Source organism: Eubalaena glacialis, unplaced genomic scaffold (assembly GCF_028564815.1).
Source record: "Eubalaena glacialis isolate mEubGla1 unplaced genomic scaffold, mEubGla1.1.hap2.+ XY H_2, whole genome shotgun sequence".
Taxonomy (NCBI): Eukaryota; Metazoa; Chordata; class Mammalia; order Artiodactyla; family Balaenidae; genus Eubalaena; species Eubalaena glacialis.
In genome coordinates, this window is record NW_026871156.1 from 1,651,869 (window position 1) to 1,670,945 (window position 19,077).

At 35.1% G+C, this 19,077-nt stretch overlaps 2 pseudogenes; one reads left to right on the top strand and one right to left on the bottom strand.

Moving 5' to 3' along the window:
• Positions 1–2,266: 2,266 nt before the first annotated feature.
• On the top strand, positions 2,267–2,960 carry LOC133082978 (eukaryotic translation initiation factor 3 subunit K-like; annotated as a pseudogene).
• An 11,683-nt stretch (positions 2,961–14,643) lies between these two features.
• Positions 14,644–15,419, bottom strand: LOC133082967 (XK-related protein 3-like; annotated as a pseudogene).
• Between the last annotated feature and the right edge of the window lie 3,658 nt (positions 15,420–19,077).

Below are 19,077 nucleotides of genomic sequence, written 5' to 3' on the forward strand. Positions count from 1 at the left end.
ACTTGTAGCAAGACAGTAACACAAACCCACCCATTAGCAGAGAGGCAGCCTAAAATCATAATTTCACAGACACCCCAAACCACACCACCAGATGCAGTCCTGACCACCAAGAATACAAGATCCAGCCTCATCCACCAGAACACTGGCACCAGTCCCCTCCACCAGGAAACCTACACAACTCACTGAACCACCTTACCCACCAGTGGCAGACACCAAAAACAATGGGAATTACAAACCTGCAGCCTGCAAAAAGGAGATCCCGAACACTGTAAGTCAAACAAAATGAGAAGACAGAGAAATATGCAGCAGATGAAGTAGCAAGATAAAAACGCACCACACCAAACAAATGAAGAGAAAATAGGCAGTCTACATGAAAATAATTCGGAGCAATGAGAGGAAAGATGATCCAAAATCTGGGAAATAGCATGGAGCAAATACAAGAAAGTTTTAACAAGGACCTAGAAGAAATAAAGAGCAAACAAACAATGATGAATAATGCAATACATGAATTTAAAAAATATCTAGAAGGAATCAGTAGCAGAATCATTGAGGCTGAAGAACAGATAAGTGACCTGGAAGATAAAATAATGGAAATAATTACCACAGAGAAAAATAAAGAAAAAAGAATGACAAGAATTGAGGACAGACTTAGAGACCTCTGAGACAACATTAAACGCAACATTTGAATTATAGGGGTCCTAGAAAAGAGGAAAAAATGAAGGGGAGACAGAAGATATTTGAAGAGATTATACTTGAAAACTTCCCTAATATGGGAAAAGAAATAGTCAATCAACTCCAGAAGCACAGAGAGTCCCATACAGGATAAATCCAAGGAGAAACACACCAAGACACATATCAATCAAACTATCAAAAATTAAATACAAAGAAAAAGTATTAAAGGCAGCAAGGGAATAGCAACAAATAACATACAAGGGAATCCCCATAAGGATAACAGCTGATCTTTCAGCAGAAACCCTGCAAGCTAGAAGGAAGTGGCAGGACATATTTAAAGTGATGAAAGTTAAAAACCTACAACCAAGATTACTCTACCCCACAAGGATCTCATTCACATTCAATGAAGAAATTAAAACCTTTATAGAGAAGCAAAAGCTAAGCAAATTCAGCACCACCAAACCAGCTTTACAACAAATGCTAAAGGAACTTGTCTAGGCAGAAAACACAAAAGAAAGAAAAGACCTACAATAACAAACCCAAAACAATTAAGAAAATACAATAGAAACAAACATATTGATAATTACCTTAAATGTAAATGGATTAAACGCTACAACGAAAAGACATAGACTGGCTGAATGGATACAAAAATTAGACCCATATATATGTTGTCTACAAGAGACCCACTTCAGACCTAGGGACACATACAGACTGAAAGTGAGAGAATGGAAAAAGATATCCCATACAAATGGAAATCAAAAGAAAGCTTGAGTAGCAATTCTCTCAGAAGACAAAATAGACTTTAAAATAAAGACTACTACAAGAGACAAAGAAGGACACTACATAATGATCAAGGGATCAATCCAAGAAGAAGATATAACAATTGTAAATATTTAGGCACCCAATATAGGAGCACTTCAATATATAAGGTAAATGCTAACAACCGTAAAAGGGGAAATTGACAGTAACACAATCATAGTAGGAGATTGTAACACCCCACCTTCACCAATGGACAGATCATCCAAACTGAAAATAAATAACGAAACACAAGCTTTAATGATACATTAAACAAGATGGACTTAGTCGATATTTATAGGACATTCCATCCTAAAACAACAGAATGCACTTTATTCTCAAGTGCTCATGGAATATTCTATTCCATGATAGATCATATAGATCATATCTTGGGTCACAAATCAAGCATTTAAGAAAATTGTAATCATATCAAGGATCTTTTCCCATCACGTTATGAGACTAGACATCAATTACAGGGGAAAAAATGTAAAAGATACAAATCATGGAGGCTAAACAATATGCTACTAAATAAACAAGAGATCACTGAAGAAGTCAAAGAGGAAATAAAAAAAAATCTAGAAACAAATGACAATGAAAACACGATGGGAAGAAGTCATGTGGCAGCCAGAAAGCGTGGCAGCAGCCTCCAGAGCCTCCCCACACCTTCACTGCCCCTCGGGCTGGAGAGAAAACAAAGATGTAGTTTCCATTTCCACCAGCTCTTCCTCTTCCAGTTCTCAAGGATGCAGTGCCGGCAGGCACTTTGGCTGCAGCCCTGGTGTGGGAGGCGACAGCAGTCATGGCAATGTTCAAGCAGATGAGAGTGAACGTGGTTAAGTTGCTCAAGGGGATTGACAGGTACAATCCTGAGAATCTGGCCACCCTGGAGCGCTATGTGGAGACACAAGCCAAGGAGAATGCCTATGATCTGGAAGCCAACCTGGCTGTCCTGTAGCTGTACCAGTTCAACCCAGCCTTCTTCCAGACCACAGTCACTGCCCAGATCCTGCTAAAGACCCTCACCAACCTGCCCCACTCTGACTTCACGCTGTGCAAGTGCATGATCGACCAGGCCCATCAAGAAGAATGGCCCATCCGGCAGATTTTGTACCTCAGAGACTTGCTGGAGACATGCCACTTCCAGGCCTTCTGGCAAGCCCTGGATGAAAACATGGACCTCTTGGAAGGTATAACTAGCTTTGAAGACTCTGTCTGAAAATTTATCTGCTATATTGTGGGCATTACTTATCAGCACATTGATCGCTGGCTGCTGGCCAAGATGCTAGGGGATCTGACACACAGCCAGCTAAAGATGTGGATGAGCAAGTACCGCTGGAGCACCGATGAGTCGGGTCAGATCTTCATCTGCAGCCAGGAAGAGAGCATTAAGCCCAAGAACATTGTGGAGAAGATCGACTTTGACAGTGTGTCCAGCATCATGGCCTCCTCCCGGTAAATTTGCAGGCGTTTAATAAAGACTTGTTGACTTCTTAGCCCTGTTAAAAAAAAAAAAGAAAAAAAAAAAACAAAAACACGATGACCCAAAACCTATGGGATGCAGCAAAAGCAGTTCCAAGAGGGAAGTTTATCACACTACAATCCTCCCTCAAGAAACAAGAAACATCTCAAATAAACAACCTAACATTACACCTAAAGTAGTTAGAGAAAGAGGAACAAAAACAACCAACGTTACCAGAATTAAAGAAATCATAAATATCAGATTAGAAATAAATGAAAAAGAAATTAAGGAAATGATAGCAAAGATCAATAAAACTAAAAGCTAGTTCTTTGAAAAAGTAAATAAAATTGATAAACCATTAGCCAGACTCATCAAGAAAAAAAGGGAGAAGACTCATATCAACAACATTAGAAATGATAAAGGTGAAGTAACGACTGACACTGCAGAAATACAACAGATCATGAGAGATTACTACAAGCAACTCTATGCCAATGAAATGGACAACCTGGAAGAAAGGGACAAATTCTTAGAAATGCACAACCTTCTGAGACTCAACCAGAAAGAAATAGAAAATATAAACAGACCAATCACAAGCACTGAAATTGAAACTGTGGTTAAAAATCTCCTAACAAACAAAAACTCAGGAACAGATGGCTTCACAGGTGAATTCTACCAAACATTTAGAATAGCTAACACCTGTCCTTCTCAAACTCTTTCCAAAATATAGCTGAGGGAGGAACACTCACCAACTCATTCTATGAGGCCACCATCACCCTGATACCAAAACCAGAGAAAGATGTCACAAAGAAAGAAAACTACAGGCCAATATCACTGATGAACATCAGTGTAAAATCCTCAACAAAATACTAGCAAACAGAATCCAACAGCACATTAAAAGGATCATACATTACAATCAAGTGGGGTTTATCCCAGTAATGCAAGAATTCCTCAATATATGCAAATCATTTAATGTGATACACCATATTAACAAATTAAAGGTTAAAAACGACATAATCTAAATAGATTCAGAAAAAACTTTCAACAAAATTCCACACCCATTTATGATAGAAACTCTCCAAAAAGTAGGCATAGAGGAAACTTACCTCAACATAATAAAGACGATATATGACAAACCCACAGACAACACCGTTCTTAAAGGTGAAAAACTGAAACTGTTTCCACTAAGGTCAGGAACAAGACAAGGTTGCCCACTCTCACCACTATTATTATTCAACATAGTTTTGGAAGTTTTAGCCACAGTAATCAGAGAAGAAAAAAAAAAAATCCAAATTGGAAAAGAAGTAAAACTATCACTGTTTGCAGATGACATGATACTATACATAGAGAATCCTAAAGAAGCCACCAGAAAACTACTAGAGCTAATCAATGAATTTGGAAAACTAGCAGGATACAAAATTAATGCACAGAAATCTCTTGCATTCCTATACGCTAATGCTGAAAAATGTGAAAGTGAAATTAAGGAAACACTCCCATTTACCATTGCAACAAAAAGAATAGGAATAAACCTACCCAAGGACACAAAAGATGTGTATGAAGAAAACTATAAGACACTGATGAAAGAAATGAAAGAGGATACAAACAGATGGAGAGATATACCATGTTCTTGGATTGGAAGAATCAACATTGTGAAAATGAATATACTACCCAAAGCAATCTACAGATTCAATGCAATCCCTATCAAACTACCAATGGCATTTTCCACAGAACTAGAAGAAAAAATTGCACAATGTGTATGGAAACAAAAAAGACACTGAATAGCCAAAGCTATCTTGAGAAAGAAAAACAGAGCTAGATGAAGCAGACTCCTGGACTTCACACTATACTACAAAACTACATTAATAAAGACAGTATGGTACTGGCACAAAAACAGAAATATAGATCAATGGAACAGGATAGAAAGCCGAGAGATAAACCCACGCACATATGGTCACCTTATTTTTGATAAAGGAGGCAAGAATATACAATGGAGAAAAGACAGCCTCTTCAACAATTGGTGCTGGGAAAACTGGACGACTACATGTAAAAGAATGAAATTAGAACACTCCCTAACACCATACGCAATAATAAACTCAAAATGGATTAAAGACCTAAGTGTAAGGCCAGACACTATCAAACTCTTAGAGGAAAACATAGGCAGAACAATCTATGACATAAATCACAGCAAGATCCTTTATGACCCACCTCCTAGAGAAATGGAAATAAAAACAAAAATGAACAAATGGGACCTAATGAAACTTAAAATCTTTAGCACAACAAAGGAAACCATAAACGAGATGAAAAGACAACCCTCAGAATGGGAGAAAATATTTGCAAATGAAGCAACTGACAAAGGATTATTCTCCAAAATTTACAAACAGCTCATGCAACTAAATACCAAAAAAAAAACAACAATCCAAAAATGGGCAGAAGACCTAAATAGACATTTCTTCAAAGATGACATACAGATTGCCAGAAAACACATGAAAGGATGCTCAACATCACGAATCATTAAAGAAATGCAAATCAAAACTACAATGAGGTATCACATCACAGCAGTCAGAATGGCCATCATCAAAAAAATCTACAAACAATAAATGCTGGAGAGGGTGTGGAGAAAAGGCAGCCCTCTGGCACTGTTGGTGGGAATGTAAATTGATACAGCCACTATGGAGAACATATGGAGGTCATCAAGAAACTAAAAATAGAACTACCATATGACCCAGCAATCCCGCTACTGTGCATATACCCTGAGAAAACCATAATTCAAAAAGAGTCATGTACCACAATGTTCATTGCAGGTCTATTTACAATAGCAAGGACACGGAAGCAACCTAAGTGTCCATTCATCGACAGATGAATGGATAAAGAAGATGTGGCATGTATATATACAATGGAATATTACTCAGCCATGAAAAGAAATGAAATTGAGTTATTTGTAGTGAGGTGGATGGACTTAGAGTCTGTCATATTGTGTGACGTAAGTCAGAAAGGGAAAAACAAATACAGTATGTTAACACATTTATATGGAATCTAAAAAAAAAAAAAAAAGATTCAGATGAACCTAGGGGTAGGACAGGAATAAAAATGCAGATGTAGAGAATGGAGTTGAGGACATGGGGAGGGGAAAGGGTAAGCTGGCACTAAGTGAGAGAGTGGTATGGACATATATACACTACCAAATGTAAAATAGATAGCTAATGGGAAGCAGCTTCATAGCACAGGGATATCAGTTCAGTGCTTTGTGACCACCTAGTGGTGTGGAATAGGGCTGGTGGGAGGGAGACGCAAGAGGGAGTGGATATGGGGATATATGTAAACGTATAGCTGATTCACTTTGTTATATAGCAGAAACTAACACAACATTGTAAAGCAATTATACTCCAATAAAGATGTTAAAAAAAAAAAATGCTGTCTACAAGAGCCATTTTAACTTTAAGGACACACATAAGCTGAAATTGAGGGAATAGAAAATGGTAGTCCAAACAGTTTCTAAACTAGAGCAGGACTGGCTCTCCCAATCTCAGGTAATACAGACTTTCAGTCAAAATAGTTCACAAGAGATAAAGAAGGTCACTATACAGTCATAATGGGTCAATTTATCAAGAGGATATAATAATTGTAAATATATATGTACTCAACGGAAGGATTAAATAAATATTTAAATCAACCATTAACAGATCTGAAAGGAGAAATCAACAGTAAAAATAATAATAATAAGGAACTATATTATCCCATATTCTCCATTAGAAAATTAATAAAGACACAGAATGGACCTAATAAACTTATATAGAACTTCCATCCAACTGTACCAGAATACACATTCTTTTTGAGTGCTGATGGAACACTCCCCTGGATAGACCCCGTCTTCGGACATAAAGCAAGCCTTAAGAAATTTAAGAAGATCAAAACCACATTGAGCATCCTTTTTTTTAAAAAGTAATAGCTACTTTATTTATTTATTTATTTATTTATTTTTAGCTGTGTTGGGTCTTCATTTCATGCGAGGGCTTTCTCTAGTTGCGGCAAGCGGGGGCCACTCTTCATCGGTGCGTGGGCCACTCTTTATCGTGGTGTGCAGGCCTCTCACTATCACGGCTCCTCCCGTTGCGGGGCACAGGCTCCAGATGCGCAGGCTCAGCAGTTGTGGCTCACGGGCCCAGTTGCTCCGCGGCATGTGAGATCTTCCCAGACCAGGGCTCAAACCCGTGTCCCCTGCATTAGCAGGCAGATTCTCAACCACTGCGCCACCAGGGAAGCCCTGAGCATCCTTTTTGATCATAATGGTATGAAGTTAGAAATCAATAACAAGAGAAAAACTGAAAAATTCCTTATATGTAAAATTATACAGCACACACTGGAAAAATCAATGGGTAAAAGAAGAAAGTCAAAAGGGAAGTCTGAAACTATCTTCAGATAAACAAAAATGACATACCAAAACTTGGGGATGTAGCAAAATCAGTCTAAGGAATGAATTTCTTTTTAGCAATAATAAATTCTTATATTAAGAGAAAAGAATGATCTAAAATAAACGACTTGTCCTTATAACTGAAGGACTAGGAAAAAAGAACAAGTTCCAAGAATAAAAGGAAGAAAATAAGAAAGTTTCAGATGGAAATGAATAAAATAAAAATCAGATAATTACGAAAAAACTGAATCCAAGAGTTGGTATTTGGAAAGGATAATAAAATTGACAAATCTTTAGCTAGACTAACCAAGAGAAAAAGACAACTTAATAAATAAAACTTTAACTGAAAGAGGAGAAATTGTAACTGACACCAAAGCATACAAATCATTATAAAGAATGCTAACAAACTGGGTGACAAAAATGGATAAATCTCCACCAACCCCGATATACAATGTACCGAGACTGGATCATGAAGAAGTCAAAAAAAAAAAATCTTGATCATACAAATAATGACTTAGGAAATTGACGCAGTATTCAAAACTCTCCCAACAAAAAGAAGCCCAGGATCAGAGAGTTTCACGGGTGAATTCTACTGAACATTTAATGAAGGTTTATTGCCAGTCCTTCCCAAACTCTTCCACATAACTAATAAAGAGGAAACACTTCCAAACTCATTTTATAAAACCAGCATTGTCCTGATTAACAAAGCCAGATAAGGACATAACAAGGGAAAAACAAACAAACAAACAAAAAAACCCCAGAAAGTACAGGCTAATATCCTTGTACATATAGATGCAAAAATTCTCAACAAAATTCTAGCAAACCAAATTCAATAGCACACCAAAAGGATCAACATGATAAGGTGGGATAATTCCCGGGAATGCAAGGGGAGTTAACATTTTCAAAACAATAAATTTAATTAACCACAGGAATAGCATGCAGAAGAAGTGTTTGAAAGATTCTTTTAAACTTTCTTGATTAAAGTTCTCAACTAACTCGGTAGAGAAGAAACATTTCAAATGTAATAAAGGTCATATATTAACAAGCCTACAGCTAACATCATACTCATGGTGAAAAGCTGAAATCTTTTCCTCTAAGACAGGAACAAATAAAAAATGCTCACTCTCACCACTCCTATTCAACGTAGTACTAGAATCCCTAGTCAGAACCATTAGGCAAGAAAAAGAAATAAAAGGGATCAAAAGTAGAAAGGAAGAAGTAAAACTGTCTCTGTTTGAAGATGACATAATTCTGTATGCAGGAAATCCTAAAGGCTCCACCAAATACTCCACGAAACTGTTAGAGTTGCATTTCTATACACTAACAACAAAATAGCTGACCGAAAATGCTTCCATTTACAACAGCACCAAAAACAATAAAATCTTAGGAATGCATTTAACCAAGGAAATAAAAAATCTGTACATTAAAAAATACATTTGCAAAAACTGAAGACGCAAATAAATAGAAAGCTATCCCATGTTTATGAATTGAAAAAATGAATACTCTTAAAATGTTCACGCTACCTAAAGCTAGCTATAGATTCAATAGAATCCCAGTCAAATTTTCAATGGCAATTTTCCTAGAAATAGAATAACAATCCTAAAAATTGTACAAAACAACAAAGGGCCCTGAAAATAACCAAAGCAATTTTGAGCAAGATAAACAAAGCTGGATACATCTCACTTCCTGGTTTCAAATTATAATACAAAGTTACAGTAATCAAAATAGTGTGAGTCTCACATAAAAACAGACAATAGAACAATAGAACAGGACTGAGAGTCCAGAAATAAACTCATGCATGTACAGTCAACCAATATTTGACAAAGAAGTCAAGAATAAACAATGGAGAAAAAACAGTCTTTACACGAAGTAGTGTTGGAAAAACTGGACATCCACATGCAAAAGAATCAAACTGAACACCCATCTTAGACCACTCAAAAATTAACACAAAATGAACAGAAATCACAAAACCCCTAGAATGAAACAGAAAAAAGTCTCCCTGACATTTGTCTCAGCAATGACTTTTTTGGATATGATACCAAAAGTACAAGGAACAAAAAGAAAAATCAGCATGTGTGACATCAAATTAAAAAGCCTCTGCACAAAAAGAAACTTGAACAGAGTGAAGAGGCAATGGAATAGGAGGCATAGGAATTCTCCTATGGAATGGGAGAAAAGATTTGCCAACCACATGCCAGCTAAAGGACTAATGTCCAAAACATAAAAGGACTCAATTAAAAAAAAAAGTCGAATAATCTAAAAAGTGGGCTGAAGACCTTAGCAGACATATTCCCCCCATAGGAGACATACAAATGACCAACAGACACATGAAAATATGCTCAACATCGCTAATAGTAATAGAAATGCAAAATAAAACCACAATGAGATGTCAACTCACATATTTCAGAATGGTTATTATGAAAAAGACAAGACATAAAGTGTTGTCAAGCACGTAGAAAAAAAGGAACACTTATAGACTGTTGGTGGGAATGTAACTTAGTACAACCACTATGGAAAATAATTTGGATGTTCCTCAAAATACTAAAAATAGTACCACCATATAACTTAGTAATTCCATTTCTGGATATACGTATTTGAAGGGAATGAAATCAGTTACTTTAAAGAGATATTTGCACGCCCATGTTCACTGTATTATTATTTACCTAAATTATGCAAGGCATAGTCACTAGGTGTTTATCAATGGTTAAATGGATTAAGAAATGTATATATTTCCACAATGGATATTATAGAGCCATATAAAGGAAATCCTGCAATTTGTGACCACATGGAATAAACTTTCAGGCATTATGCTTAGAGAAAAAAATCAGAGAGAGAAAGACAAACTGTGTGGTCCCACTTATTTATGAAATCTAAAGTGCTGAGGTCATAAAACCAGAGAGTGTATATGTATTTAATAGGTGTGGGGTTGGGAGAAATAGGGAGATGATGGTCAAAGAGTACAAATTTCCTGTTATAAAATGTGTAAGTTCTTGGGATCTAAAGTACAGCATAGTGACTTAGTTAACAATACTTTATTGCATATTTCAAAGTTACTAGGAGAGTGGATCTTAAATGTTCTTATAACACACACACAAAATTGGTAACTATGTGAGGTGATAAATGTATTAACTAACATTATTGTGGTAATTATTTCACAACATAGATGTAAATCTAATCATCATGCTGTATATCTTAAAATTACCCAGGTTATATGTCAATTATATCTCAATAATGTTGGGGAAAACGATTTAAAGATAAGACGCAAAAGTTTCAAAGCCCTTGAGAAAAGATAAGGAACAAACTTCGCAAGATTGGCCTTGGCAATAATTTCTTGGCTATGACAGCAAAAGAGCAGGCAACAAAATCAAAAGTAAAGTGAAATTGAACTGAAACATTTCTACATAATAAAGGAAACAATCAACAGAATTAACAGGCAATATACAGAATTGTATAAAATATTTACAACACATAGCTGATAAGGGGCTAATATCCAACATACATTAAGAAAGTGCAAAAACTCAATCGTGGAATATCACCTCATTCCTATGAGATTGGCTGTTATCAAAAAAGAGAAGATAGCAGGCGTGACAAAAGGGAACCCTCCTACACTGTTGGTGGGAATGCAGATTGGTGCAGCCACTGTAGAAAACAGTTTGGAGGTTCCTCAAAAAGCTAAAAAGTAGAACTACCAAATCATCCAGGAAAACCTCTTTGGGTATTTATATAAAGGAAGCAAAAACACCGCCTCAAAAAGATATCTGCATCCCATGTACACTGCACCATCATTCTCAAATGCCAACACAGGAAAACAACACACTTAGGTTGACTAGATGGATAAAGGAAATGTGGCACAGAAAAGTATTTTGTGTGCCAGAAAAAAAAATGTGGCAATAAAATGTTATTCAGCCATAGTGGAAGGAAAATATTGTCTTTTGTAACAAAATGGATGGACTTTGAGGGCATTATGTTAGGTGAAGTAAGTCAGACATATAAAAACAAACACAGTGTGATCTCACTTATATCAAAAAAAAAAAAAAAAAAAAAAAAGCCAAACATATAGAAACAGAAAATTGTGTTTGCCAGCAGCTGAGGTTTGAGGGAAATGGAAAGATATTCATCCAGTTATATAAGTGCTGCAGATCTAATAATCAGCATAATGACAGTAGTTAACAATACTGTATTGCATACAGGCATAACTTGGAGATATTTGGGGTTTGGTTCCCGACCACTGCAGTAAAGCAAATATCGAAAAAATTGAGTCACACAATTTATTTGGTTTTCCAGTGCATATAAAAGTTGTTTACACAATACCGTAGTCTATTAAGTTTTATGCAATAGTATTATGCCTAAAAAACAATGTACATACCTTAATTTTAAAATACTTTATTGCTAAAAAAATGCTAACCATCATCTGAAATTTCAGTGAGTCATTACATTTTGACTGGTGGAAGCTCTTGCCTTGATCTTGATGGCTCTGACTAGTTTCATGTTGGTTGTTGAAGGTTGGGGTGGGTGTGGCAATTTCTTAATATCAGACAATGAAATTTGCTGCATCAAATGAGTTTATGTAATATTCTAAATCCTTTGTTGTCATTTCAACAACCTTCACAGCATCTTCACCAGGAGTAGATTCCATCTCGAGAAACCACTGTTTTGGCTCATCCATAAGAAGCAACTCTGCATCTTTTAAAGTTTTATCATGATACTGCAGCAATTCAGTCACATCTTCAGGCACCACTCCTAATTCTGGTTCTCTCACTGTTTCCACTAAATCGGCAGAGACTTTCTCCACCAAAGTCATGAACCCCTCAGTGTTATCCATGAGGGTTGGAATCAACTTTTTCCAAACTCCTATTAGTGCTGATATTTTGACTTCTTCCCATGAATCATGAATGCTCTTATGGCAGCTAGAATGGTGAATCCTTTCCTGAAGGTTTACAATTAACTTTTTCCAGGACTCTCAGAGCAAACATTATCTCATAAGCTATAGTCTTATGATGTGTATTTCTTAAACAATAAGCCCTGAAAGTCAAAGTGACTCCTTGACCCTTTGGCTGCAGAATGGATGTTGTGTAAGCAGGCATGAAAACATTTATCTCATTGTACATCTTCATCAGAGCTCTCAGGTAACCAAGCGCATTGTCAATGAGCAGTAATATTTTGGAAGGAATCTTTTTACCTGAGCAGCAGGTCTCAACAGCAGGCTAAAAAAATTAAATATATGTTATAAATGGATGTGCTGTCATTAAGGCTTTGCTGTCACATTTACGGAGCACAGGCAGAGTAGATATAGCATAATTCTTCAGGGCCCTAGGATTTTGAGAATGGTAAGTGAGCACTGGCTTCATCTTAAAGTCACCAGCTGCATTAGCCCCTAACAAGAGTCAGCCTGTCCTTTGAGGCTTTGAAGCCAGTCCTTGACGCCTCCTCTCTAGCTATGAAAGTTCTATATGGCATCTTCTTCCAGTAGAAGGCTGTTTCATCTACACTGAAAATCTGTTGTTTAGTGTATCCACGATCATTAATGATGTTAGCTAGATCTTCTGGATAACTTCCTGCAGCTTCCATATCAGTACTTGCTGCTTCAGCTGGTACTTTTGATGTTACGGAGACAGTTTCTTTCCTTAAACCTCATGAACCAACCTCTGCTAGATTCAGACTTTTCTTCTGCAGCTTCCTCATTTCTTTCAGCATTCATAGAGCAGAGTTAAGGCCTTGCTCTGGATTGGACTTTGGCTTAAGGGAATGTTGTGGCTGGTTTGATCTTCTATCCAGACCACTCAAACTTTCTCCACGTCACCAAGAAGGCTGCTTTGCTTTCTTATAATTTGTGTTCGCTGGAGCAGCACTTTTAATTTCCTTCAAGAACTTTTCCTTTACATTTACAACTTGGCTAATTATTTGGCACAAGAGGCCTAACTTTCATCCTTTCTTGGCTTTCAACATGTCTTCCCCACTAAGCTTAATCATTTCTAACTTTTGATTTAAAGTGAAAGACAAGCAACTCTTCCTTTTCACTTGAATTGGCCTAAATTCAATTCCTTCCCTCAAGGGTGTAGTTACAATAGTAACATCAAAGGTCACTGATCACAGATCACTATAACAAATATAATAATAATGAAAAATATGACATAATGTGATAATTACCAAAACGTGACAGAGACGTGAAGTGAGTAAATGCTGTTGCAAAAGTAGTACCAATAAACTTGCTTCATGTTTATGGATTGCCATAAACTTCAATTTGTAAAAACACACAATATCTTTTAAGTAAGATAAAGTAAAATATGCCTGTATTTGAAAGCTGCAAAGAGAGTGAATCATGAGTATTCTCACCACACACACAAAATTGTAATGATGTGAGGTGAGGAATGTGTTAATTAACCTTTCCTGGTAGTTATTTTGCAGTATACAGATGTATCAAATCATCACATTATACACCTTAACTTATATAGTATATTTCAATAAAACTGAAAAAAAACTTAAATAAACAAAAAAGTTGTTGTCTCAAATTTTGGATAAAGTTATTAGAAGGAAAAAAAACATAAAATTATTAGATTTTCAAATTATATTACTCCTTATAGTTCTTGATCACAAATGGCTATTGCTTTCCCAAGAATAAAAAAAAACAAAGTAGTCAAAATAAAAGTATATATAGGTTTTAAAACTATACTATGTACATTAGGACAAGCCTATGTTTCTTTTAACTTTTTCTGTCATGACATTTTCTTTTTAACAACACAGGTTTTGTGCTTTAAGATACATTAATTTGGTGTTACTTTTTATTAGTCAAAGTTCAATGAGGAGGACCTTTAGCTACATTAAATTGATATAAATATTACCATGCTCACAAGAGTTCTCCCCCAAGTTGTTCTTGCCTTAGGCAAAACACAGAGTGAAACCTGTGGTAATGTTCTTTTTGAAGGGTGAATGTAAACAAATAACTCATGTTCAAGACTGCAAACGGTGTTGGTCTAATTCAAGACACAGGTTCTGAAGATGTTCTAGGTGGGAAATAGATTTATTTGTCCTGCTCCAGTTTGGGACCTAGATGGCTTGTTGTTTTTGTTTTGTTTTGTGTTTTTAATTCTGTAGAGTTGAGGGGAAAAAAATTAGAAGTTATTTATTTGGAAGTGATGATAAGAAGTCAAAGTACTAAAGATTCACAAGAGAATAATCAATTTATTAGCAACTGCTTACAATCTTTTGCTTTATGTGAAAGGAAATTGAATGTCTCTTACCATTAGGAGTATCTTAATAAAGTCACAATCAGCATGTTCATTTTTCTTTGGAAGTCCATTTCTTAATGAATAGCCTATACACTCTTAAGTGAAAAATACCCAGTCCTACTCCCGGGTTGGTAGCAAATTCTCAGCTGCCTATATTATTCTTTTAATTGAGTTTTCTCTAGATTGTATGTAAAATCACATTGCTTCAGGTCTATTTGCAGTATGTTCTGATAATGCTTTGTCTGACCATGCTGGGTGCAAATACTGATAGAAGTGCAGCATAAAACCAATGGATAATATCAGGTTATGATGAACTGTGTGGCAATTAATGAGTAACAGCAATTCAGTAAAGATTTCCCACCCAAATGCCTAAATACCAGTATCATTATCATATTTTCTAAGAAACGAATGCTGTAGTGTAGGGTTCTATGGCTCCACTTCCGTCTCTTATCATTTCTTCACTTGACAACTGCAGTTTCACTGCTGACTAGCAGGAGAAGTTGATGGCAACATACAGTAGAGTGATCAGGATAAGCATCAGTACTATATCCACTGGATAGGAATTTTTAAAAATTTTGCTGGGAACATAAGTTTCACTTCTCCCAAACTCCAGCCATGCTGCCAACAATGTTATGGAAAATATATATGATAAAAAGGGCACACTCTTCAGTTTCAGAGATGTGGTAAAAAGTACCAGAATCACTACACGTGAGGTAATCTCCAAGCAACACCGTATCATAAGGCAGATGAATTCTATTGGCTGTAACTTAATATTAGTGTTGTTGTACTTGATCTGGATGGCCAATATATTGCAGTGAATAGCCCCATAAGAAACGGATATTGGGGAAAATGTCATCAGCAATGTTATTAAAAATAAACATTGAAATATTAGAGAATATTTTCATAAATAATAACAATGTTCTATCATAAAGCTGTCATTTTAAAGATACATCCCTATCAATCTACCCTGTTTATTGGAGGTTAAAAATGTATTCACTTATTCAAGAAATAAGTGTCTATCAAGCTTCTATAATCAGAGATACAGAAAATATATTCATATGAACTGTATAGTCTCCTTGGGAAAAAGAGAAAATAAACAAAATATGTACATACATTTACAAATATATACATCATTCTCTGACAGATGAGATTAGAGAGATAGATCTGATCTGATCCTGCAAGGTGTGTGGTAGAATAGGAAGCAGTTTAAATTTTATTCAAAGTAAAAGCCATTAGGAGTCTCTGAAAAAGGAGTCTCTGAAATAACTCTGTTCTTCTTAGAAACCTTAGTTTAAAAAAAAAAAAAAGCAAGGGTACCAAGTAGGAGGCTAATTTAATATGGATCATGCTTTAGATCTCAGTGATAGCAGGAAAGAAAAATAATTTGTGGAGTTAAAAGAAATCCTAGAAATGTACAGTTTTGCTGACTGAAAGTGTAAGAGGTGTTAGAGAAGGAGAAGAATCAATAATTTAGGAATTTAGATATACATGTTTTTCAGGATTATTATGAGAAATAAAATTTTCCACTAGCAAAATTAACTTTATTTCAACACTATTCTCTCAGAAATCAGACAACTAAGCACATAAAAGATAATCAAGAAAATAAACGAACCAAATAGTCTGTTTAAATAATTTTACATTAAATTTGGTTGAAAGGAACAGTGAAGATTCTTTTCAAATATAAGTGTGCAACGTACAAAAACACTAATTTCTCTAAAAACACTCTCCAAATGATGCAATTAAACCAGAAAAGAAAAAGAGACCAAATAGTCATTTCTCATATAAATTAAAATAGCAAATCAAAATTCAAATTGCACACCATTTAGAAAATGAACAACACTCTATTCATACTTTGAGAAATTCTCAAAATGAAACCCTAAAAACATTAACAAACTTAACTGCATTTATGAGCAAGCAAAATTGAAAATAAATGACCTAAAAATTCAATGTTAAGAAACAAAATTTAAAAATTAAAACTCCATAGCAGAAGAAAAGATTTAATAACAAAAATGATATTAGTAAATTACAAAATAAATTATATACATAAATTTGAAAACAGTACTAAGAAACAAAGATAGATATTGCCAATACACAACTTTAATAATACCAAAACAACAGATCAATAGGAACTATACAAGGTCATTTAAGAATATTAAATACAATTTATATAAATTCTTATAATATCTAGCTGAATGTTTGATTTTAAGAAAGATGCATAAAAAATTGATTAAAAATGAGTCAACTGTCCAACAAAAAAAATTAAAAGGAAGTTTTAAAAAAAATCTGTCTCTAAAAGTTCATATGCTCATTTGGAGAAATTCTACCAAACTAGAGTATACCTTCGTAAGTCATTTAACCTTTGAAAATAATACAAACAAGAACAAATATAAAAAATATAAATTAAGTGCTCCCATGAACTTTGCCAATATTTTAAGTATGTGAAGTGTATTAAATTCACGTAATTTTCAGAAGTCTAGAAATAGATATTTAAATTTTGCCCTTTTTAGATATAACAAAACAGGAATTAAGAAACTTGTCAAAAATTATTCAATTGTAAGAGAAAGAATGAATACACAGATGCAGACACACTGTCTACAGATCCTATTTGTACAGTTTCTCTGCTTCTATTGCTATAAAGCTATTATAACTTTAAAGATGAATTACTAGAATAATATAAAAAAGAAATTCAGAGGTCAAACTCCACCTTTGAATTTCCCAAATATAAATTTACTTCACATACATTTATTTTACACAGGTTAAATTTTCTTGAAAATATTTTCTCATTATAGAACCCATAAGAGAATATTCCATTTCAAAACATAAATATTTACATCACCCTTTGTAGAGGCTTCATAATGTTAGGTTTTTTAATCTCTTCATGTTTAATCACTGAAGGTTTAATATAACTAAGTGATCTAGGATATGTGAAAACGTGTATCTAATTGGTTTTAATTCCAGTTTCTATGTCCTATTATCACCTATTTCTTTGAGAAACTGTTTATTTGGCCTAAAAATAGGTTTTATACTTAATAGATATAGTTTACCATGATTATTAAAAGTTTCAAATCTGTGGCTATTCCTTCCTATTTTGTTGTTCAGATAAATTAAAACTATCTTTCCTTGTTCAAAAAAAAAAAGTTAGGGGCTTCCCTGCTGGCGCAGTGATTGAGAATCCGCCTGCTAATGCAGGGGACACGGGTTCGAGCCCTGGTCTGGGAAGGTCCCGCATGCCGCGGAGCAACTGGGCCCATGAGCCACAATTACTGAGCCTGTGCGTCTGGAGCCTGTGCTCCGCAAGAAGAGAGGCCGCGACAGTGAGAGGCCCGCGCACCGCGATGAAGAGTGGCCCCCACTTGCTGCAACTAGAGAAAGCCCTCGCACAGAAACGAAGACCCAACACAGCCAAAAATAAATAAATAAAATTTAAAAAAAGACAACAGCACCCATTAAAAAAAAAAGTTAGTAAGAAAGTTTAATATTGTAACTGTTTTTCCTTTATACCTGTAAATATAAATATAATTCCAGATAACTTCTGATAATGTCAAATGACATCTTTGTGATAATGTACTATAATTTCTCTCTTTGTATCTTTGAATGATGTTTTATTCAATATTGTATTAATAAAGTTTGAAAAACGAATGACTATTTTCCTTTAAAAATGTTTATTGAACATTTCCCTCTTAAATGCTAAATGAAACAGTCTAATTTTATTTTAGCTAATTAACTTCTATCTCTTTAGCCATTCTCCTGTTCAGTCGTTCTTCTCTTTTACTGGTACAGCTATTAGAACAATATGTATACATGCCAGTGGCTTTTGTTTTTTATTAAGCAATCATCACAACTATCTAAACATAAAACATTTTCATTCATCACCTTAAAAAAAATTATTCTGTACACATTAAGCCGTTAATCTTTCTCCCCCCCCCCCCTTTTCTCAGCCCAAGGCAACCTCCTATCTTGTGTGTGTATATATATATATTTGCATTTTCTGGACATAAATGGCTGACAGCATTTGCTTTAGACTATCCTCAATGTTTGTACAACAAACACTATGGAAATAAAGACTATATCTCCTGGGGCAGAGAATGGGCAAATTTGCATTTATCTCCCTTAAAAGTTCCAGGATTTCCTAAACTTGGGATTTCTCAGCAGTGATGCAAATTCACATCACAAGCTGCATCTACCTAGGTCCATATATATATCTCTCCCAATGGCTATTTGCACAAAGGCAAACATTATACCCCTTGGTGTGCTGTAAGTACTAGACCCTTCACAGTGCTTGGTATTCATCAACTAAAATTCTTCTACCTATTAAATTCTTAATTTCACAGCTATTTTATCTGCACTGTTGACCTATCTCCAGAAAAAAATTCAATGCGAATGGTATTTTTATAAGTTAATAGTTATCAACCTTAGATAAACATTTAATCCTATTGGGAAATTCTGCTACACATTAGCTTTATTTTTTTTCCGACGTGAAATTGCAAACTCTCAGCTAAACTTAAAACATGGGAATTCTT